Here is a 13,131-nt window from a genome sequence, read left to right as displayed (position 1 = left end):
AAGTATTTGTAACCGGCGTTTGTAAGGTAGTTACAAGTTTTTTAGTCAAATTTTTTGTGACTGAACAGTTGTAACTGACATTTATTTAGGCAGTTACTAATAAAACTTCAAATAAAGATACACCACATATTAGCAACTGACATTTACTACGTTGGTTACTAATGTCATGGAATTTGTAACTGGCATTATCTTAGTCGGTTACTACTGATGCTTCTGTAACTAGCATAATATACGAAAGTTACTAATAGGGCGTTACAAATAACATTTTTTTCTACTAGTGAAGAACGAAGTAAATGAAGTTCTGAGAATTCTCGAGCAAGAAACGCGACGAGCAGCAGCGAAAATGAGGAAAAGAAGGGTATTTAAGGAAAACCCAACTCTGGCGCCAAGCGCCAGACCTTGGCATCAACAGATAGGCTTGGCGCCTGGCGCTAACTCCAATGTCTGGTGCTACAGCCAGTTAATTGGCGCTGATGTTATTTCAGCGGCGCCAGAACATTCAACCACTCAGTACGGTTGTTCTAACCTTTTGCAATATATCTTGGGTCCCTTGGTATGCCAGTTAGCCCCTCTAAGCAATTTGACACGATTTTCGGTAATCGACTTGATTGCATAAAGTTATCGACCTGATGAAAGATTGTCTCACTTAGCTTAAAGCGCCTACGCATTGGCTCATCGCAAAAAGTCCCTATCGATACTTTGACTTTTGTTTTCGAAACTTACGTCTCTCCAAACTCAATCAAAGTGGGGGTTTCTGTAGACACCCATTTGTCTCTCCCCTAAACAAAACCCAGTAATGAGTAACTTTCACGTCAAATCATAATCAAATGAAGTGAAAGTGTGGAAATTTTAGTGTTGCGGATAGTTTTAATTTCTTTTCTCCTCCCTCTGTTTTTGAAAACCTATTTTAAGAAAATAGCCAATCTAGTTTGGTTGGTCCATGATATGGGTCCAATAGTAGTGTAGTTGGATGGAGCTTGAAAAGAGCTTTCCAACGATATATTATAAGCCCAATTCCGATGAATATTGAGGAAGTTTTGGCCAAATTATTGAACTGGGCTCGGTTTGAACCTTATATGCCACCCAATGGTCTAGAGGAGGGCCTAATATGGATTTATCATTCCTAATGCAATTAGGAATGGTTTTAGTCTTTTAGATTCTTCTAGAAGGTTCTTTTTATTCCTAATTCAATTAGCATTGATAAATTGACTTTTGTTGACTTTTTAGAGTTTTAATCAGAATCAAAGAACGTTTTTTAGGAAAATACGATTTTATCCTCTTGTACAAAAAATTCTATCTGATTATAAGAAAACACGTCAATTTCTTAGTCAGCGCCTAACGCTATGCTTGGCGCCTGGCGCTAAGGTCAGCGTTTGGCGATAATCTGGTTTTTTTGCGTCAGAACTTTGTTTTTGATGTTTTATCTTTTGGCTGATTTTCTCTATAAATAGTCTCCTAAAAACTCCGTTTGGATTCACCAACTCTCATTAAGATTCTCTCTTACTCTCTCTCTCTTTTCTAAACTAGCTTTCTCTCAAATACAAAATTCCGCATTGATTAGACTTAGATACACCTAGCATAATTTGAAGTTGCCTTCGCCCTACACGTGAAAGGTTTAAATTTCTGAGGGTTTGGTCCCAAATCTCTCTTTCAATTATTTAATTTAATTGTTTGTTTATTATTTTCCTTGAAGTTACTAACGTGTGTATTTTGTTATTAGAAAGAGGTACGAGGCATCCAAGTAAGTGCTTTAATTGATAATGATATTATTATATAGAAATCATGCTTAGGTTGTTATTATGATATTCGTAGTATCATGTCTAGCTAGGGTAACTTTAATATTAAGTATGAAAAAGTATGATGCTTCCTATGTTCTTCCTAATATTTATGATTGTTAGTATCATGTTAGGGTTAAAGCTTTGATTTTTATTGTTTAGTGACATGCTAGGGTTTGTTATTAATCTTATTAGTATCATGCCTAGGATCTTGCTATTATTATGCTTTAACATTATTATGATTATTTTTATGATTCATTATTATAATTATTATTTTGATGATTATTTATTATGTTGCTTGATTATTTATTGTTATTGCTTGATCACACATTTTATGCATATTTAAAGGGAATTTGTACTTGTAATCACGCTTAATAAGATAATTATTAATCTTGTTTAGGGTTAATTTGATTCTAATTCAAGTGATCGCCAATAGTAGTTTTATTTGTGCATTATATTTCACCAACATAGATTAAACAGGTTTAGGGTTAAACCTATTGATTGTATGTTAGTCAGAAAGCGCACATGAATACGATCCGAATAAAGTAGAGGCCTATTATTAGGGCAGGTTCAATCTCTTTTAGGTTGGATTTGTACCTTCATCCACGAACCCTATTTGGTTCAAGACCTTATGGAGATGACGATCTCTTGGATCGTTAAGGGGTGTAACATTCACCTCGTGAACGGTTTACAAGTTCCTAAAACTTGTTGGCGACACTTTTGATCTATCTTCTTTCCCTTTGGACGCCAACGTACTTTAGTGTATGATCACAGTGGGTTCAAGCTAGGGATTAAAGCTTGAAATATTCCCTACAATTTGACTTCCATTCGTTCTAAAAAGCTTTATTTGAATATTTTTGACTTTCATTTGATTCAAAAGGCTTTATTTTATGTGTTTGACATTTATTTGATTGAATTAGATTCGTTAAATGCATTTGAATTTCATTCATTTAAAAAAGCTTTTTTAAATGTGTTTGACTTTCTTTTGATTCAAAAAGCTTTATTTTAATGTGTTTGAGTTTCATTTGATTCAAAAAGCTTTGTTTGAATGTGTTAAATTTTCATTTGATTAAAAAAGATTTGTTTGAATATGTTTGAATTTTATTTGACTCAATTTGCTTCATTGAATGCATTTGACATTCGTTCAACTCAAAAAGCTTTGTTTGAAAGTGTTTGACTTTCCCTATATTCAAAAGATTTGTTTGAATGTGTTTTACTTTCACTTGATTAAAAAAGCTTTGTTTGATTGTGTGTGACTTTCATTTGATTCAATTAGCTTCTTCGAATGCATTTGACTTTCATTGATTCTGAAAGCTTTGTTCGAATGTAAATGACTTTCATTTGATTCAAAAAGATTTGTTTTAACGTGTTTCACTTTTATTTGATTGAATTAGCTACGTTGAATGCATTTTTCTTTCATTCGATTCAAAAAGCTTTGTTTGAATATGTTTGACTTTCATTTAATAAAAAACCTTTGTTTGCTTGTGTTTGACTTTGTTTCATTTAATTAGCTTCGATGAATACATTTGACTTTTATTCGATTTAAAAGGCTTAGTTTGAATGTGTTTGACTTTCATTTGATTTAATAAGCTTTGTTTAATGTGTTTAACTTTTATTTGATTGAACTAGCTTCTTTGAATTCATTTGAATTTCATTTGATTTAAAAACCTTTGTTTAAATGTGTTTGACTTTCATTTGATTCAAAAAGCTTTATTTGAATGTGTTGGACTTTTATTTGATTCAAAAAACTTTATTTGAATGTGTTTAACTTTCATTTGATTAAAAAAGATTTGTTTGAATGCGTTTGAATATAACTTGATTCAATTAGCATTATTGAATGCATTTGACATTAGTTCAATTAAAAAAGCTTCGTTTGAATATGTTTGACTTTCCTTAGATTAAAAATAGCTTTGGTTGAAAGTGTTTGACTTTTAGTTGATTCACAAAGCTTTGTTTGAATGTATTTGACTTTCCTTAGATTCAAATTACTTATTTGAATTTGTTTAACATGCATTTGATTCAAACAACATTGTTTGATTGTGTGTGACTTTCATTTGATTCAATTAGCTTCGTTGAATGAATTTGACTTTCATTTGATTCAAAAAGTTTTGATTGAATGTGTTTAACTTTAATTTTATTCAAAAAGCTTTATTTTATTTTTTTCACTTTTATTTGATTGAATTAGCTTTGTTAAATGCATTTGAGATTCATTCAATTCAACAATCTTTGTTTGAATGTGTTTGACATTCATTTGTTTCAAAAAGCTTTGTTTAAATGTGTTTAACTTTCATTTGATTCAAAAACCATTCTTTGAATGTGTTTGACTTTTAGTTAATTGAAAAAGGTTTGTTTAAATGTGTTTGACTTTCATTTAATTTAGTTTAGGGGTAGGACTTTTCAAACCGAATCGTGAAACCGCCCGTTACCGAACCGAACCATCACGGACCGATCCGTTTATAAACCGATAAATATAAACCGAAAACCGAACTGAACCGTTCAATATCAAACCGAAACCGAATTGAACCGCTGAATGTCAACCTGTTACGGACCGTAAACCAATAACAAACCAAACTGCGCAAATCCGAACCGAAACGAAACCGCACCGAATGGTTTATAAACCCGTTAATGACCCGAACCGTTTATAAACCGAAACCGTTTAAACCGAAAAAAAACCCGTTTAAACCGAACCATTTGTAACCCGCTAACAGTTTAAACCGACCCGTTTATGAACCGAAACCGTTTAAACCGCACATATAAACCGAACCGTTATAATCCGCTAACCTTCTAAACTGAACTGCTATAACCTGTTAAGCCGTTAAAATCGAACTGTTTTCGAATCGCAACCTGTTTAAACTGATCCGATTACAAACTGCTTAATTCAAATTGAATTATTTACAACCTAAATGGCTAAATAGTAAATACAATTAATGTTAATAAATGTAGATCTAATCAAACGGCGTAGGTTTATACAAAGGTTTATATCACCTAGATCTAGGCCAACGACATTATTAATATCGTTTCAGATTACTTATTTATTTTAATTACAAGATATATCATTTGTATCATTTTCATTCCAGTTTAATGCTAGTCCACCCAAATTATCTTCATTGTTCCTTCATAAAGATATTCATGATCATCCAATAACACTCAAAGCCTCAAAGGTAACATAAGATTGGAGATGTATGAGATTGCGTTACACAAGTGGCATAAGCATTAGAATATTACTGTACTAGTCAATAAGACGTACAATCATTCACATTATCACTTTATAAAACTTTCTTATACAAGTATTTTGTAAAGGGGAGGACTAAAATGTTTATAAAACACATTTTTTAGCTTTTCTTAAATTAAACCAGATATTAAGTAAAAGAATTTTAATAAATACGGAGGCATCCCAAATCTGTAGCCACAATTATTTCATAACATTACCACAAATCCAGCAGATAAATAGCATTAAAATTAGAGTAATATCAACAAGCAATTAAAAAAAGTCACCATTTTCATTAAGTAAAATTCACAATACATATACCAATACATAATGAAACTACTATCACTACTACCCAGATTAGATTTCAGATTTATCAACTGAAACATCATCAAGTTTAGGGTTGCAAAAAATGATACATGATAAGATGAAGGGAGGAGTGAGAATGTGAGTGATTTGGGAGCAGAATCTTGAAGCAGCAGCACAGCACCCAAGAGCAGAGGAAATAGCATCAACAAGCAGGAACCAGCACACGCAATAGCAGATCAGCAACTTATCAGAAGTAAGGAATAATATAAGCAGAAGGGACTCAACATGAACTTATTTTTGTTTTTCAAAATTGCTCTCAGATTTACGTTTATCGTATCATCACTGAGCAATGGATGTTTTAACTTAAAACTTGAAAAATGCTGCCAGCAAGTACATATACATTGAAGTCTCAACATAAATGACAAGGGCAACGATGATTCAAGAAAAATTAAAACAACAAGCATAAGAAACAGCAGCAACAAAACTTATCATAAATTTATAACACAAAAGGCAGCAACACAGCACCTCAAGCTGGCAGGAGGCAGGAACCAGCTCATGCAGGAAATAATATAGGCAATAACAACTCAGAGACAACCACCAAAAGGCAAAAGCACTACCAGCAGGCAGCAGCTCATAACAAGTTCAAGCAACTTCAAAATTATAGCTTTTGTTTTTTAAAATTGCTCTCAGATTTACACCACTGAGCAATGATTGTTTTAACAAAAACTTGAGAAATGCTGCCAGCAAGTACCAAAATACATTTAACTATTTAAGTCTCGACATAAATGACAAGGGCAAAGATTTTAAAAGTCTTGAAAAATGCTGCCAACAAGTCTGAAAATAAATGACAAGGGCAACGATTTTTCAAGATAAAATAAACCACAATGAGACACAAATACCAGTTATGCAGATGAAGCACTTTCGGCTTCAATCTCTTTACCAATAAGGAGGACGTCTTCCTCAACATCCGCTTGATAACCACGACACCAATTTTGGGTGGTAACCAATGCCTCAACATTCTTTGGCAAAAGTTTACCCCTATATTTGTTCAAAATACGACCACCCAAACTAAAAGAAGATTCAGAGGCCACCGATGTAATAGGAATGGCCAAAACATCCCTTGCCATATTAGCTAAAATAGGAAGAGAAGAAGCTTGAGATTCCCAGTACTTGAGAACGTCAAAATGTTCCCCTTGAATTAATCGCGAACGAGGTCCATTCAAATATGCCTCAAGATCAGCCAGAGGGCATCTAGTTGAATCATCACATTCGTCATCAACCTCATGCAACTGAAACAGATTTTCTATTAAAAGTTAAATTATGACATTACAAATAAAAATAGAAGACTACCATTCATTTTAAGCATGCATGATTTCCCTGGTAAGTCATTTTTTTCAGTAAGGCATAAGGACCCACAATTGAATTTCAATGGATAAATTCATTCTTGAGTACAAAATATGTCAATTATTACAAGTATGCAATTGACCGTATGGTCAACCATCATTTTTTATGGAGTATGGACCAAAGCATGAAGCACAACTGCACAAGTATTCCAATAAATAAACAATGCATGTATTCCAACAATAATAATCACATAATCTGAACAACCCATCATCATTACTTTTAAATCGAGCATAATAAACAACAAAACAGCACAAATCTACCATTTTCCCGTAAAAAAACAAAAATACAATCAACAACAGATTTTAGGCATATTTCGACGATATTCAAGCAAGAACAACAACAATAATCAAATACAAAAACAGAAAAACTGTATTAAATAAAAACGAAAAGGAAAAAGTAATTACCTTTGACGGCTTGAAGGAGATTTGAAGATGGAGAACTGCCTCAACTGGAGACCAAAAGAAAAAATCAAGAATGTAGATTATCAGAACTTGAAATAAAAAAAAAACCGAAACGAAAATGAAAAAAATCGAAAAAATTAACAAAAAATTACCTTGAGGTTTGACGGCTTGAAGGAGAGGAAGATTTGAAAAAAAAAAAACGAGAATAGAAAAGTCAGAAATCAGAACTTTAGATCCAAAACAAAAAATGAAACGAAAACAAAAACCCTAAATAAAAAAAGTAAAAAACCGAAACGAAAACGAAAAAAATCAAAACGAAAACAACAAAAATTAACAAAAAATTACCTTGAGGTTTGACGGCTTGAAGGAGAGGAAGATTTGAAAAAAAAAAACAAGAATGGAAAAGTCAGAAATCAGAACTTAGATCCAAAACAAAAATGAAACGAAAACAAAAACCCTAAATAAACAAACCGAAACAAAAACGAAAAAAAATCAAAACGAAAACAACAAAAATTAACAAAAAATTACCTTGAGTTTTGAACTTTTGACGGCTTGAAGCCTTCAAATTGAAGGAGAGGAAGATTTGAAAAAACAAAAAAACGAGAATGTAAAGCGAGAAATCAGAACTGTAGATCCAAAACACAAATGAAACGAAAACAAAAACCCTAATTAGGATTTTTAAAAGTTGAGAAGTTGAGATTCTTGAGAATTTCAGAACGAAAGAGTGAGAAACTAAGAAGTTAGAGAGAGAAACTATGATAGATTGAGAATAGAAGAGTGACTGAGTGAGTAAAAGTGTAAAACGGCTGAATGGCTGATAGAGTGGGTTTTTTTTTTCTAGGTTTAGGTTTTACTTGTTCAGTTGATCTAACCGTCCATATTCAATCTCAACATCTAACCGTTCATTTTTTTTTGTAGATTCCAGAATATTCATCTAGATCTAACGGTCTAGATTTTTCTTTGTGCTTTTCTAGGTCTTTTTGACCGTTTTTTTAATTATTTATTATTATTATTATTTTGAGGGATTATTATTATTATTATTATTGTTAGTATAATTATTTGTTAATATTATTATTATTACTAGTTTACTACTACTATTATTATAATATTATTATTATTATTATTATTATTATTATTACTATTATTATTATTAATAGTTTATTACTTATAAGTTATAAATTGTAAGAAACGCAAATGTTTCAAAATTGAAATTGATTCAATACGACATAGTTAATGACTTAATGAGTTAATGCACATCAATATCTGACATCTCTATATGTATATTATATATATCTGTGAGTCTGTGACTGTATATCAGTATATATAATAAACTAATAATAACTTAATAAGTAATAATACTAATAACTAATAAAGTAATGAAAATCTAACCATTGTTTTTCATGGGCATTCAATCTAACCGTTGTATATTTGACTATTCGTACATTAGTATTGCATAATGATTTCATCACCACTTTAATTAGTGATTTCGTGATTTCGTCCATTTAACTTATTAAGTTGTTTGAGTTAGTAATCTAAATAAAGTAACAAACTAAATAACGAATCCATTTAATCTCGTGTAAGTTATAATTTATAAGAAATGCAATGTTTGAAAATGGAAATTGATTCAATACGATATTGTTAATGTATATGTTATTATAGATTAATTATTATGTATATCATATCGTACGAATGTACGGTTGGTATCATTATCATACTATCATAAGTATCATTGCCTCATTGAATTATTGGTATGTACTATAATCGATAAACATATTTACATATCTGATTATTAAAACTTAAAAGTTTAAAACACTTGTTGATCAATCTAATTGAATACTTGTACATTCTTAATTATCGATTTATCGTATTATAAGTATCAACTCATCAAATCATGGTCATGATTTCGTGATTTCGTCCATTTAACTTATTAAGTTGTTTGAGTTAGTAATCTAAATAAAGTAACAAACTAAATAACGAATCCATTTAATCTCGTGTAAGTTATAATTTATAAGAAATGCAATGTTTGGAAATGGAAAGTGATTCAATACGATATTGTTAATGTATATGTAATTATAGATTAATTATTATGTATATCATATCGTACGAATGTACGGTTGGTATCATTATCATACTATCATAAGTATCATTGCCTCATTGAATTATTGGTATGTACTACAATCGATAAACATATTTACATATCTGATTATTAAAACTTAAAAGTTTAAAACACTTGTTGATCAATCTAATTGAATACTTGTACATTCTTAATTATCGATTTATCGTATTATAAGTATCAACTCATTAAATCATGGTCATGACGCGATCTTTAAAAAAATCATGAATTCATGACCCAAACCGCTTATAAACCGAACCGACATGATCCAAACCGTTCATAAATCGAACCAATTGAACTGTGTAAACCCTCCACTAAACCGGCCCATTTCAAACTGAACCGACATGATTCGCACCGTTTATAAACCGAACCGATATTGACCCGGGTAAACCCGCCCCTAAACCGACCCATTTCAAACCAAAACAGCTTGATCCAAACCATTTGTAAACCGAACTGACATTGACCCGGGTAAACCCGCCCCCTAAACCGACCCGTATCAAACCGAACCGACATAATCCGAATCGTTTATAAACCGACTCGCTTATGACCCAAACCGAATTTAAACCGCAAAGAAATAAACCGAAACCAAACCGAGCCGTGACTAACCCAAACCGAACCAAACCGACCCGCCAGTTAAACTAAACCGTTTCAATCTGAACCGCTCCAAACCAAAACCGACTCAAACCGAGGTCAAACCGAACCGCCAGACCGAAGTCCCACCCCTAATTTAGTTAGCTTCGTTGAATAAAATAGACTTTCATTCCATTCAAAAAGTTTGTTTGAATGTGTTTGACTTTCATTTGAATGAAAAACCTTTGTTTAAATGTGTTTGACTTTCATTTGATTTAATTAGCTTCTTTAAATGCATTTGACCTTCATTCGTTTTAAAGAGCTTTGTTTAAATGGTTTGACTTTCATTTGATTCAAAAATAATTGTGTGAATTTACTTGACTTTTATTTGATTCAAAAATCTTTGTTTTAATGTGTTTGAGTTTCATTTGATTCTTTTTTTTTTGGAAAGTGAGAAAAGTATTATAAACAGAACTTGTACAAATGTACAAGAAATTACAACCTGTCAAACCAGGAAACACTAAACTACACAAGCCTTACAAGTAAGGCACACCACCCCCAGCAGACTCAAGGGTATCCTGTTCACCTTCTATGAAGGGTACCAGGACACACAAGAATCAGAAACCAGGTTCAAAGACCCCTGGTACCTTCTAGGAAGGGCGCAGGGGAACCAAGACCTGCACAAGATACACAATGAACAAAACCTGCCAATACAGTCCAACATACAGAAAAAAGACTATCAAGAAACAACTAGACACTATTTCTAAGCTGATGAAGCCATTTACAGTCAGCAATTGTCCAAGTATGATTGATTAGCTGCTGACACCTAGTCACCACCTCCCTTCTAATGACCTTAGCAATGAACTCTGGTCTAAGCACAACACTATGCCAGAGAGCATTATTCCTAGCAAGCCAAATACTGTAAACAACATCAGCCAAACTAGCCAAGATCAAATTCTTCTGAACATGGTTCCTACCCTCAGATTTCCATAATTTCCAGTTGTGAAGGATGTCTACCTGATTTTTATCAAAATCAATCCAATGAGAAACAGCCTTTAGTACCTTCCTGGTAAAATTGTAGGAGAAGAAAAGATGACTGCAAGTTTCCACAGCATCACCACAAAGCAAGCAGTCACTGCTATTACTCACCCCATATTGGAATAGCTTATCTCTAGTTTTAAGTCTTCCCAAAACAGCAAGTCATACAATAAAGGTGTGTTTTGGGATATTGAAGGAATTCCAAACCCGTTTACACCATTGAACCTTATCCAAATCACCTTGCAACCAGTTATACCCATCCCTGATTTTGTACTTGATATTCAGCCATCCCTTAGAAGCAAAACCATGCCTCAAATTTTCACCTTTCTTTGGAACATAATCCCACCAATTTTCACCTTTAATTTAAACTAACAGTACGCATTTCACTCAGAGAGAGTCAGTTTTCTTGGCTATTTTCCAAACATAAACACCCAGAGCAGCTTTGTTCCACTTCCTGCAGTCTCTAATTCCAAGACCACCTGCCTTCTTAGGTCTGCAATACCAATCCATAAGAAAGAACAACATTACCACTTCATAAGAAAGCTCTGTGAAGCTGGTTAATCCTATCAATGACTGATTTGGGAAGTAAAACACATTGAGCCCAATAAGTATGCAGACTCATTAACACTGCATTAATAAGGGTGACCCTAGTTGCATATGAAAGATTCCTACTACTCCAGCAGTGTAATCTGACCAACATCTTATCTATCAAACTATCATAATCCATAATTTTAAAATACTTGGCATTCAAAGGAATCCTCAAGTACCTAAAAGGCATTTCACCCTTCACAAATCCAGAATGGCAAAATGGGATTTGCTTCTTTGGTTGTATCTACTGTCTAGATATAGTGTATTACTTTTTTAGCTTAGGCTTCCTAGTGATTAGTGTTGTTGGTTGATGGTTCATGGTAGCGATCCTTTGTCCTGTTTTGTATTGTATGCTTGCCGTGCTGCTGTCCTAGCAGGCTGGTTTCTGGGTTGTTATTTAGCTGTCATTTTATGATTATGTCTATTGATGGTGGATAGTTGTTGGAGGTTGGTTGTCATGGTTAAGTCTAGGTCTTGGTAGCTTTCTTGGTGTGTAGTGGGTTGAGGCCCGTTTTTGTTAGTGCTGTCTCCTGGCATGAGGTGCTAGTTGATGGCTTGTGTTGTATGGTGGGTGATCTTCCTATTGCTATCTTGTTTCTTGCTTCTGTCTGGACTTCTTTTTATGCCTCTTCTTTTGTGGTAGTTTTTGATCTATCCTTTCCTCGGCATCTTATGATTTTATGCTTTGCTTGAGCCTCCTTGTGGTTATGATGCTAACTGATGGTTCATGGCTACGATCCTTTGTCCTGGTTTGTATTGCATGTATGCTTTTTTTCTGTCCTGGCATGCTGACTATGGGGTTATTACCAAGCTGATTTTATGGTAATGCTGATTGAGGGTGTTTTTCTTTGTTTTATTTGGTGGAGGTTGGTTGTCATGGTGAGTCTTGGTCATTCTAGCTTGCCTTGGAATGTAGTGGGATGAGGCCCCGTTTTTAGTGCTGTCTCCTAGCAAGAGGTGCTAGTTGATGGCTTGGATTGTATGGTGGGTGGTATCCCTCTTTCTACCTTGGGTCTTGCTTTTGCCCGGGCTCCTTCTTTTGCCTCTTCTGTTGTGGTGGTTGGTGATCTATCTCTGTCCAGGCATCTTATGCTATTATGTGTTCTTGAGCTTCCTTGTGTTTGTGCTGCTGGCTGATGGCTCATAGCTACGATCTTTTGTTCTGGTTTGTACTGCATGTATGCTATTATTCTGTCCTGGCAGGCTGACTATGGGGTTGTTATCAAGCTGCTTTTTTATGGTGATGCTGGTGGTGGTGTATTATCTGTTGTTGTCTTGGCATGGTGGAAGTTGGTTGTTATGGGTGAGTCTTGGTTATTCTAGCTTGCTTGGTGGGTAGTAGGTTGAGGCCTTATTTTTAGTGCTGTCTTCTAGCATGAGGTGCTAGTTGATGGCCTGGATTGTATGGTGGGTGGTATTCCTATTGCTACCTTGTTTGCTGTTTCTCCCAGGACTCCTTCTTTTCCCTCTTCCATTGTGATAGCTGTTGATCTACCTTTGTTTTGGCATCTTATTTTCTGTCTTGCTTGAGCCTCCTTATGTTTGTGTTGCTGGATGATGGTTCATGGCTGCGATCTTTTGTCCTGGTTTGTACTGCATGCATGCTGTTGTTCTGTCCTGGCAGGCTTACTGTGGTGTTGTTATCAAGCTGTTTTTATGATGATGCTGGCGGATGGTGTATGCTTTCAAGCTAAGCTGATGCTTTATTATACTCACCTTATTTGTTAT

This window comes from Chenopodium quinoa, unplaced genomic scaffold (assembly GCF_001683475.1).
Source record: "Chenopodium quinoa cultivar QQ74 unplaced genomic scaffold, ASM168347v1, whole genome shotgun sequence".
Taxonomy (NCBI): domain Eukaryota; kingdom Viridiplantae; phylum Streptophyta; class Magnoliopsida; order Caryophyllales; family Amaranthaceae; genus Chenopodium; species Chenopodium quinoa.
Note: the sequence above shows the minus strand (reverse complement) of the source record.